The sequence below is a fragment of the Artemia franciscana genome, unplaced genomic scaffold, assembly GCF_032884065.1.
Source record: "Artemia franciscana unplaced genomic scaffold, ASM3288406v1 PGA_scaffold_1178, whole genome shotgun sequence".
In the NCBI taxonomy this organism is placed as follows: domain Eukaryota; kingdom Metazoa; phylum Arthropoda; class Branchiopoda; order Anostraca; family Artemiidae; genus Artemia; species Artemia franciscana.
In genome coordinates this window covers 619252-631552 of record NW_027062616.1, presented here as the reverse complement: position 1 = coordinate 631552, position 12301 = coordinate 619252, and positions in this window count along the sequence as shown.

The following is a 12301-nucleotide window of genomic DNA, read 5'->3' as shown; positions in this document are numbered from 1 at the left end:
AGTGGAGGTAGTTGCTTCACAATACCTCTCCAGGACATACTTTAGTCTTTAGATTGATCCCTGAAAGTTTCATTTTCCTAACCTACACCCTTTCTGAGATATCAAGAAGTCAATTAACTAGAACTTTACCCTGGCTTTCGTATAAAAGTGAGTATACCACTCGATGCCTTTTTTTACGCTCTTAACGAATATAATAATTGCTTCTACCACAAATTCAGATTTAAGCATTTTTTAACCTAACCCAACCTAACCGAATTATAAATAATTTTAGCACTGAGAAAATGTAGTATTATTTTGTCAAAAATGTAGTATTATTTTGTCAAAAAGGCGCGGATAAAACGTAGTATTATTTTGCCGGAGACGACGGATAACTCGTACTTTAATTGAATTAAATAATAAAAAACAAGTTTTTTAAATGAAAGTAAGGAACGACATTAAAACTTAAAACGAACAGAAATTACTCCGTATATGAAAGGGGCTTTTCCTTCTCAACGCCCCGCTCTTTACGCTAAAGTTTGACTCTTTCTCTTAACTATACATTTTAAAACAGTAAAAACTTTAGTGTAAAGAGCGGGGCGTTGAGAAGGAAAATCCCCTTTCATGTAGGGAGTAATTTCTGTTCATTTTAAGTTTTAATGTTGCTCCTTACTTTCAGTTAAAAAACTTGTTTTTTTTATTTAATTTCTGAACGTTTTTGAATCAATGCATGTTTTGATTTTGGCTCTCCGCAGAGGAATAATTAAAACGAAATTTGTATATTTATTTATTTTTGGCTAAACGGCTTTCTCATAATTTTGATCGAATGGTTTTGAGAAAAAAAGACCGGGGGAGGAAGCCTAGTTGCCCTCCGATTTTCGTTTAATTAAAAAGGCAACTAGAACTTTTATTTTTTACGAATCTTTTTATAAGTAAAAGATATACATAACTTATAAATTAGCTTACGTAAAGAACTTTTGTATTCTTATGTTTTTATTACATATATGAGGGGGTTCACCCCCCTCGTGAGTACCTCGCTCTTTACACTAAAGCTTAAATTTTGTCCCAATTCATTAAGAATGACCCCTGAATCACAAAAGCCGCAAAATAAATAGTTGAAATTACTAAAAATACTTTGGCGTAAAGAGCGAGGAATTAGGAGGAGGTGAGCCCCTCATATGGGTAATAATTTCTGTTCGTTTTAAGTTTTAATGCTGATGCTTACTTCCAGCTGAAAAACTTTTTCATTGTTTTTTTTTTTTTTTTAAGTAATGCTAGTAAATCCTGCGCTCCCTTCATGGAAATTTTCTTCCCCCATGACAAATTCATCGATGGAAAGTTCCCCCACCATATTCCCCTCTTCTCAACCCCTGCCTCAAACCAAAAAATCCTCCTGAAAACGCCTGTACACTTCCCTATAACCATTACTATATGTAAGCACTGGTCAAAGTTTTGAACTTGTAACCCCTCCCAAGGGGACTTTGGGGGGGGGTAAGTCGTCCCCAAAGACATAGTTATAAGGTTTTTCGACTATGCTGAATAAAATGGCTATCTAAGAATTTTGATCCGTTGACTTTGGGAAAATAATTAGCGTGGGAGGGGGCCTAGGTGCCCTCCAATTTTTTTGGTCACTTAAAAAGGGCACTAGAACTTTTCTTTTCTGTTAGAATAAGCCCTCTCGCAACATTCTAGGACAACTGAGTCGATACGATCACCCCTGGGAAAAAACAAAAACAAAACAAAAAAACAAACACGCATCCGTGATCTGCCTTCTGGCAAAAAATATAAAATTCCACATTCTTGTAGATAGGAGCTTGAAACTTCTACAGTAGGGTTCTCTGATACGCTGAATCTGATGGTGTGATTTTCGTTAAGATTCTATGACTTTTAGGGGGTGTTCTCCCTATTTTCTAAAATAACGCAAATTTTCTCAGGCTCGTAACTTTTGATGGGTAAGACTAAACTTGATGAAACTTATATATTTAAAATCAGCATTAAAATGCGATTCTTTTGATGGAGCTATTGGTATCAAAATTCCATTTTTTAGACTTTTGGTTACTATTGAGCCGAGTCGCTCCTTACTACAGTTCGTTACCACGAACTGTTTGAAATTCGTCATTTTTAAGAGCTCAAAAAGTGCTTAAATATAAATTTGTGGTAGAAGCGATTATTATATTCGTAAAGGACATACAAAAGGCATCAGGTGGTATGTTCACTTTATTGGTAAGTCGGTTATATGAATTGTCCTAATTTTTTGAAAATTCGTCATTTTTAAGAGCTAAAAAAGTGGTTATATCTGAATTTGGGGGCAATTTGGGGGGCAATCATCCCCAAATTAACACTACTAGGTGTATTGTTTCCTTTAGACGAGCCCATAGACATAAATGTTAACTCTTTATCCTTCAATAAAGCAGGCCTAGCAAACAGTTTTTGTGAAAAAAAAGAACCATTTCCCAAAGGAAATAAAGTTAAATTTCAAAACATAACCGTAAGCATTTTAGATGGTATACTTTTAAGTTAAAATTTTATTTTTTAAACTAAATATTTAACTACGAGAACAGGCTAATTAGGTAAAACTTACTTCTCATTATATCAACCTGAGGCTCTGTAGTTATTACTTCCGGCATTTCGATTGCCTCTGAGGATAAACTGCTATTCAAAAATGAAACTCTTCGTCTTGCTTCAACCCTAGCTGGATCAGGAGGGTGGGTATGATCGTGAAGTCGTCCATTGAGAATATTGTTCAGAATTTTAATTTTAGCACGGCATTGCAATTCGCTTTCAACACCTTTCCTTTTTCGCCGTCTATCACATTCATAACTAACCACTCCACCGAGTAATTCTTTTTGTTTTACATAAATGAAACCATCTAAAGCCACCTTTCTGTGACCACGCTCAGATTCTAAAAATTCAACCTGAAACATTCTTTCTAATTGAAGACAATTCACCGACTAGTTCCGTTCGTTTTACTTTGGATGCCTTTCCCCTCGGCGTAAGGCGCCCCTCGGGGGGTAAGGGGAGTCTAACGGGGCGGATTTAAAATTTTAGATCGATAGACGCAAGCAATCGATGATAAATAAAAGGCTATGTCAAAAAAAAGATATAAAGATATATAAATTCAAGAAAGAATAAGATTACTCCATGATAAAGAACAGTATAGAATGAATATTGGCAGGTGTCAATGTTGTGACCTAATCTAGTTGAACCAAACATGATTTGATCATCAAGTTTCAAAGGCTAAAAGAGCGCCTTTCAATAATGACAAAATACGAATAAGAGTGGTAATGCCTAAGGTTAAATAAAAAAAACGAAAGTTTTTTTTTAGAAAAAAAGTAGACCGCTACTTTAAAATAAACAGAAACCATCCTTCAAATGAGGCAGGGTGCTGCTCCCCCATCAATTAAGCTAAAATTTTACTACTATTTATAAAAGCTTTATTGATGCAACAGATATAATTATTTTTGGTAATTACATGGGTTATATTTATTAATTGCCTTTCAAACATTTGAACAAAACATTTTATTGTATAAAGCTTATGCGAATCAATAAGATATTCCATTCCCGTAACATCGCTCGTGCGGTAGAGTCAGGGCCATATCCAAGATTTTTTTTTTTGGGGGGGGGGGGGGGGGGGTGGGGTACAAAAGGATTGTCTTTCGGGGGGAGGGGTTTTACAAAAAGACACACAATAAATTCTTTATAATCATTTTTGTAACGTTTTTGCGAGTCGGACAAACATTTAGGGGGACGGTTCAAACCCTCTAACTCCTCCCTGGATACGGCTTTATATCAGGTACTTGTTCTTGGAATATTAGGGGTAAGATTAAACTTTAGAGTAAAAAGTGTGTCTGAATTCAGACAATGATATCCCCCCTCCTTAGTTACAGAATAATTTTTGTTTGTTTGTTTTAGCTTTTGCTGTCGTCCATCCCTTCTATTGAAAAATACTTGTTTTTTATTAAAATATTTGTTCGTTTTTAATAATAATTTCTGGTTTGTCGTAAAAATACAGGGACTATCCCCCATAAAATATCTACTGTTTAATAGGGCATCAGTTGAAAAGGCCTAAAAGTGTATTTGCTTTTGAAAATCACATTGATTTTCTTAAATAAGAGGTAGTTAATATCCCTATATTTGATTTGTAAGGTACCATATAACTTTGATGTTTAGCTTTTCAAATAGTTTGTGGTAACGAACTGTAGTAAGGAGCGACCCGGCTCAATAGTAACCAAAACTCTAAAAAACAGAATTTTGATACCAATAGCTACATCAAAGGAATTGCACTTTAATGCTGATTTTAAATATATAAGTTTCATCGAGTTTAGTATTAGCCATCAACAGTTACGAGCCTGAGAAAATTTGCCTTTTTTAGAAAATAGAGGGAGACACCCCCTAAAGTTCAGAGAATCTTAACGAAAATCACACCATCAGATTCAGCGTATCAGAGAACCCTATTGTAGAAGTTTCAAGATCACGAAGGCAGATCACGGATGCGTGTTTATTTATTTGTTTGTTTTTGTTTTCCCAGGGGTGATCGTATCGACCCAGTGGTCCTAGAATGTTGCGTGCACTTTTTAAGTGACCAAAAAAATAGGAGGGCACCTAGGCCCCCTCCCATGCTAATTATTTTCCCAAAGTCACCGGATCAAAATTCTGAGATAGCCATTTTATTCACCATAGTCGAAAAATCTAATAACTATGTCTTTAGGGATGACTTACTCCCCCGCAGTCCCCGTGGGAGGGGCTTCAAGTTACAAACTTTGACCTGTGTTTACATATAGTAATGGTTACTAGGAAGTGTACAGACGTTTTCAGGGGGATATTTCTTTGTTTAGGGGGAAATTTGAGGGGAGGTTACGTGGGAGGATATTTCAATGGAGAAACTTGTCATGGGGGAAGAGAATTTCAATGAAGGGGGCCCAGGATTTTCTGGCATTATTTAAAAAAAACAATGAAAAAATAAATATGAAAAGCTTTTTCTACTGAAAGTAAGGAGCAGCATTAAAACTTAAAACGAACAAAAATTATTACGCATATGAAGGGGTACCTCCTCGTTATACCTCACTCTTTACGCTAAAGTATTTTTAGTAATTTCAACTATTTATTCTACGACCTTTATGATTCAGAGCTCATTCTTAAGGAATTGGGACAAAATTCAAGCTTTAGGGTAAAGAGCGAGGTATCGACGAGGGTTGAACCCCCTCATACACGCAATAAAAACATACGAATATAGAAGTTTGTTACGTAAATTAATTCGTAAGTTACGTATATTTTATCAATGAAAAAATTTGTAAAAAATTAAAAGTTCTAGCTGCTTTTTTAAGTAATCAAAAAATTGGAGGGCAACTAGCCATCCTCCCTCACTCCTTTTTTCTCAAAATCTTCCTATTAATTGCAATTAATTAATATGATCCAAGATAAAAACATGCATCAATTCAAAAACGTCCATAAATTAAATTAAAAAAAACAAGTTTTTTCAAATGAAAGTAAGGAGCAACATTAAAACTTAAAACGAACAGAAATTACTCCATATATGAAAGGGGCTTTTCCTCCTCAACGCCCCGCTCTTTACGCTAAAGTTTCTTACTGTTTTAAAAATAGAGTTAAGAGAAAGAGTCAAACTTTAGCGTAAAAAGCGGGGCGTTGAGGATGAAAAGCCCCTTTCATATACGGAGTAATTTCTGTTCGTTTTAAGTTTTAATGTTGCTCCTTACTTTCATTTAAAAAAACTTGTTTTTTTTTATTTAATAGTAATCCAATACCTCTGTAACCTATTTGAATTGGAGTACGCGCTATTCGTTTCAATAAATATATAATCCTTATATTTAAAACTTTTATAATTAAAATTAACATATAAAATCACTATTGATTATTACTTCATCAAATTTCCTAACATTATTTTTATGTCAATTTATTAAGTGAAATTGGCAATTGCCGTCATGATGCCGTCATGTCGTCATGATTGGCATGCCGTCATGATGCCGTCATGGCATGATGTCGTCAATTGCCGTCATGACGACTTCATGGGTGCTGGTGATGGGGGGCATGGCCTCCCTGAAAATTTGGGACTATAAAGTTATTATAAGGAAAACCAAAGAAAAGAGAGTAGAATAGAGAAAAACCACGGGAAAAAATGTGTGTTGCCCCATTGTTGGCTGCCTACCAATAGATTTTGACCCTTTATAAGGAAATATAAGCTTAATAAGGAAAAAAAATATAATAAGGAAAAAAGTTTTAAGGTGTGACTGAGTGACCCCTTTCCAGTTTTCCACGAACATTTTTTCTATATGATTTGGTTGAAGTAACAAAAAAAGAAAATCAAATTCTTCATAGTATTGAATGGTAAGTAAATAACGATCATTGTCAATAACGAAAGTATAAGAACCTAACTAAATATAACATTAAATAAAAGAATCAGATTTTTACGGTGATCCTAAATATGTATTTCTTTATTAGTAATTAGTGTCGTTATAGTATGTGAGAAAGTTTATATAATTATAGAAAACATAAGGAAAATAACTTAATAAGTGGCAATCTCGGTAAAAATAGGCCTTCAACCTTTTTCTTGCATTGCAAGAGTACCCATGAGCTTACATATGAAGCCGCTATAATCCGAAATGTTCCCCCTGAACGGAATGCTGGGAATTTCTGTATTTTAATCCTGAACGGATTAGTTTTTTTGTGTGTTTTATTATCATTTTTTCCCCCAGTAGTGATTGTCTTTATCTAGTTGTCACTACGACCAAGATTTAATTTTTTAAGTTTATGAAATAGAAAGGTGTCGAATATATTTTTTTTTGCATTCAAAACTGAATAAAAAATATTGAATTAAAAATTTGTATTTGATTTTCTTAGTCTTAGTTTTGATGTTTTACTTTGAACATTCTACTTTGATAATGTGTTACATTTAACAAACGCTGAGTCAAAAGGTATTAAATAATTTGATGTTTGATATCAAAGCTCAAAACTGTCGATATTAAAAAAAAAAAATATCCGTTCAACGCTTTGACATTGCTCAACAGAACGGAATGCTGGGAGTTTATATCTTAGTTATTTTAAGTGGGCTATTGTTTTGCGTATATTTTGTAATTGCTTACTTTTTTTGTTTTTATGTACTTTTACTTTAATAGACATACTTTTTCCATTGCCTTTAGAAATTTCTTTGTCTCTAAGCTTCATTAAATAAAACAAGAGCTTAGAGCTCACAGGGCACTTGTGATGAGATTGGAAGAGCTGAGAGCTCATATGGTTTGAGCTCTGGAAAGATTCTAAAAATCAATACATTGCTTTAAAAGGAAAATCAGAAGCTTAATGCCGGTCGGGATTTAAAATAAGAGCTCTGAGTCACAAGGTCCTTCTAAATATCAAAATTCATTAAGATCCGATCACCCAATCGTAAGTTAAAAATACCTCATTTTTACAAATTTTTCCTCTCCCTTCAGCCCCCAAATGGTCGAATCGGGGAAAATAACTTTATCGAGTCAATTTGTGTAGGTTCCTGACACGCCTACCAATTATCATCGTCCTAGCACGTCCAGAAGCACCGAACTCACCAAATCACTGGACCCCCCTAAATTCCCCAAAGAGAGCGGATCCAGTCTGGTTACATCAATCACGTATCTACGACATTTGCCTATTCTACCAACCAGGTTTCATCCCAATATTTCCACTCTAAGAGTTTTCCAAGATTTCCGGTTTCCCCCTCCAACTGTCCCCAATGTCACCAGATGTTGTCGGGATTTAAAATAAGAGCTCTGAGACAAAAGTTCCTTCTAACTATCTAATTTTATTAATATCCGGTTACCCGTTCTTAAGTTAAAAATGCCTCAATTTTTCTAATTTTTCTGAATTAACACCCCGCCCCCAACTCCCCCAAAGAGAGCAGATTCAGTTCAGATATGTCAATCACGCATCTAAGACTTATTCTTCCCACAAAGTTTCATCCCGATCTCTCCACTCTAAGCATTTTCCAAGATTTCCTGATTCCCCCTCCAACTCCCCCAACACCAGCAAATACGATAGGGATTTAAAATAAGAGCTCTGAGAAAGGAGATCCTTCTAAATATCAAATTTCATGAAGTTCTGATCACCCATTCGTAACTTAAAAATACCTCATTTTTTTTATTTTTCCACTCCCTCTAGCCCCCCAGATGGTTGAATCGGGAAACGACTGTCATCAAGTCAATTTTTGCAGTTCCCTCACACGCCTACAATTTTCATCGTCCTAGCACGTCCAGAAACACTGAACTCGCCAAAGCATTGGACCCCCCTCCCAACTCTCCCAAATAGAGAGGGTCCACTACAATTATGCCAATTACGTATCTAGAACATGTTCTTACTCTTCCCATAAAGTTTCATACCGATCCCTCCACTGTAAGTCTTTTCCAAGATTTCCGGTTTCCAATATTTCCCAACCCCCTATATCTCTAATTCTGACTCGAACTGAAAATGGAGCATTTTAGACATAAGATCTATCTAAATATCAAGTTTCATTAAGATCCGATCACCCATTTGTAAGATAAAGATACCTCAATTTTCGGGTGTTGCAAGATTTCCAGTTTCCCCCTCCAACTCCCCCCCCCCCAATGTCACTGGATCTGGTCGCAATTCAAAATGAGAGCTCTGAAGCACAAGATCCTTTTAAATATCAAATTTCATTAAGATCTGATCTCCCGTTCGTAAGTTACAAATGCCTAATTTGTTTCTAATTTTTCCGAATTACCCCCCCCCCCCCAACTCCCCCAAAAAGAATGGATGCGGTCTGGTTAAGTCAGTCACGTATATTGGACTTGTGCTTATACTTCCCACCAAGTTTCATCCTGATCTCTCCACTCTAAGTGTTTTCCAAGATCCCCCCCCCCCGACTCCCGCTAATTACACTGAATCCGGTCGGATTTTAAAATAAGAAATTCAAGTTATGAGTTCCTTCTAAATATGAAACTTCATTAAGATTTGATTACTCCTTCGTAACTTAAAAATACCTCCTTTTTTCTAATTTTCAAAATTAACCCCCCCCCCCCAAATCCACAAAAGAGAGCAAATCTGTTCCGGTCATGTCAATCACGTATCTAGGACTTGCACTGATTTTCCCCACTAAGTTTCATCCTGATCACTCAACTCTAAGAGTTTTACAAGATTTTAGGTTACCCCCTCCAACTCCCCCCAATGTCACCAGATCCAGTTGCGATTTCAAACGTTCGTGGTAACGAACTGTAGTAAGGAGCGAGCCGGCTCAATAGTAACCGAAACTCTAAAAAATGGAATTGTGATACCAATAGTTAAATAAAAAAATAGCATTTTAATGCTGATTTTAAATATATAGGTTTCATCAAGATTAGTCTTACTCATAAAAAGTTACGAGCCTGAGAAAATTTGCCTCATTTTAGAAAATAGGAGGAAACAACCCCTGAAAGTCATACAATCTTAACAAAAATCGCACCATTAGATTCACCGTATCAGAAAACTTTATTGTAGATGTTTCAAGCTCCTATCTACAAAAATGTGGAATTTCGCATTTTTTTGCCAGAAGACAAATCACGGATGCGTGTTTATTTGTTTTTTTTCCCAGGGGTGATCGTAACGATCGTAACGGCTCGTTTTAACGGTAATTAAAAGTCCTAGTGCCATTTTTAAGTGACCAAAAAAATTGGAGGGCAACTAGGCCCCCTCCCATGCTCATTTTTGCCAAAATCACCGGATCTATTTCTTTGGGGATGACTTACTCCCCTGCAGTCCCCGTGGAAGGGGCTGCAAGTTACAAACTTTGACCTGTTTTTACACATAGTAATGGTTACTGGGAAGTGTACAGACGTTTTCAGGGGGATATTTTTTGTTGGGGGGAGAGTTGAGGGAGGGGGGGTTACGCGGGAGGATCTTTCCATGGAGGAACTCCTCATGGGGGAAGAGACTTTCAATGAAGGAGGCGCAGGATTTTCTAGCATTATTAAAAAAAAAACAATGAAAAAATAAATATGAAAGGTTTTTTATTCTACTGAAAGTGAGGAGCAGCATTAAAACTCAAAACGAGCAGAAATTATTACGCTTATGAGGGGTTTACCTCCTCGTAATGCCTCGCTCTTTACGCTAAAGTAATTTTAGTAATTTCAAGTATTTATTCTACGGCCTTTGTGATCCAGGGGTAATTCTTAAGGAATTGGGACACAATTAGTGTAAAAAGCGAGGTATCGACGAGGGGTGAACCTCTCAAATACGCAATAAAAACATACGAATATAGAAGTTCGTTACGTAAGTTAATTCCTAAGGTACGAATATTTTTTACTAATGAAAACGTTCTTAAAAAAATAAAAGTTCTGGTTGCCTTTTTAAGTAATCACAAAATTGGAGGGCAACTAGGCTTCCTACCTCGCTCCTTGGGCATTCCTTGGCATCGCTGGGTATTACCAAAAGTTGGCCCGCAATTTTTCTTGTGTTGCGTCCCTACTGACGGGTCTTCTTTAGAAACGAAATACATGCCACTTTACGCTGTCACAAGAGAAGAGAGTAGCCATCAAGCCCTGAAGACTGCATTCACTACGCTGTCTCAATAGCCACTTTACCCTGTCCTGAGCAGTGCAGACTTTGCCAAAGTGTTTGTGCTTCAAACGAATGCTACAAACACGGGGATTGGAGCAGTTCTGGCAGAACGCATCGGAGAGGAGCATCCCGTCACATATGAAAGTAGAAACCTATCGCCAGCGGAACAGCAATATTTGACAGTGGAGCGTGAGGATTTGGCATTAAAGGGGGGGGGGGGTTTCGGTACTACCTCGAAGGTCGGAAGTTTACCTTCGAAACTGATCATAATCCACTTCGATGGTTGAACGTGGCTCGGAGCAACAACGATCACTTGACGCGCTGGTCCCTTACTCTCAAACAGTATCACTTTAATATTCATAATCAAATTGGACAAGAAAACGGGAAAGCTGAGGCACTGTCCCGTTTGTTGTAAAAAAATTACTAATAATAATAATGTTTGTTAATATATTGATACATGAGTACCAAGTTCCTGCCCGAATTCCTGAAGAAGGTCCTCGGAAAAGGGAAGACAAATCCATTCCGCCAGCAGAAGGATATTAAACTCTCCCGTTTTTTCAACTGACAAGTCACTAGCCAGGCAGATGAAAAAGGAGCCTATTTCAAGCTTTGGGACGGTCTTATATACCGGTGTACCAAAAGGAAAGATGGTCCGACTCATTTCCAACTTCCAGAGGACTACCGTAGTCGGCTAATCCTGCAATCTCATTGTTCGCCTCGAACTTCCCCAGAGTTGGTTCATCGAAGCCGTAACGCAACAGCGAGGATTTCACTAACTTTTTTCTTCTGGCTCGACATCTACCGTCAAATCAAGAGTAAGATGGGGTTGTGTTTATGTCGAGGAAGCGATGCGTTTGCAGGATATGTGGTGAAAGTAAAATAGAGTGTTAACCTACTTATGTGTCTAAGGGGGAAGGAATGTGATGATTTTATCTAAAAACATTTGGCAACTTATGTATTTCAGCCAAATGTAGGCTTGAGTGAATTGCGCTGCGTTGAATAAAAAAGCTAGTAAGTTAGCTACCGGAGTTACAAGCGAATGGAAGGTTGGATTTTTATACATTGTACGGTAAACAAAACTTGTGTTTCTCTATAGGGATTACCACAGCTATCAAAATATTTTGGTGTCTAATCCGTGATTACAGTTGTTGCCGTACTTTGGAAGTTTTGTTAAGATATCCCATTTGCCAATCTGACCTTATAGATAAAAACAATCTAAAGATTTTGGTTTCTTATCTGTGATTTCAATTGTTACCGTACTTTGGAAGTTTTATTAAGATGTGAGTTTTGTTTTATTTGTTTTGTATTTTGTTCTTTTTTTTCTCTTTTATTTGTATTGTTCTTTGTCTTTCTCTTTAGATGATTAACTAGGTTTTTTTCTTTTTTTCCGTGGATAAAGGCTCCCGAATGAGGAGTCAAAATATTCGGAGTTTTTTATTAATTAATGTTTTGTTGCTGCCTTCGTTTTTAGTACGCTTGTCACTCCCTTGTTTAAAATTAAACCACTTTTTTCTCTCTTAAGATTTCTTTACACGTGACGAACTCGTGGTCTAAACCATCATCCACTACTTCCAAACAAAAGAATCAGTTTTTATCTTCACATCACGTTTCTCAAGAAACGTGACATTTTACTTCGGTATGGTAAAATTATATGTATCACCTGAATTACAAGTTCCCGTACTCTTGCCTCCACAGGAAATGAATGCAGATTCCTGAATGCACTTTCAAAATTTACGTATTGTTCTTTTTCTTTTACGTGACATTCATCATTTTCATCTTCGGGGGTTAAAAG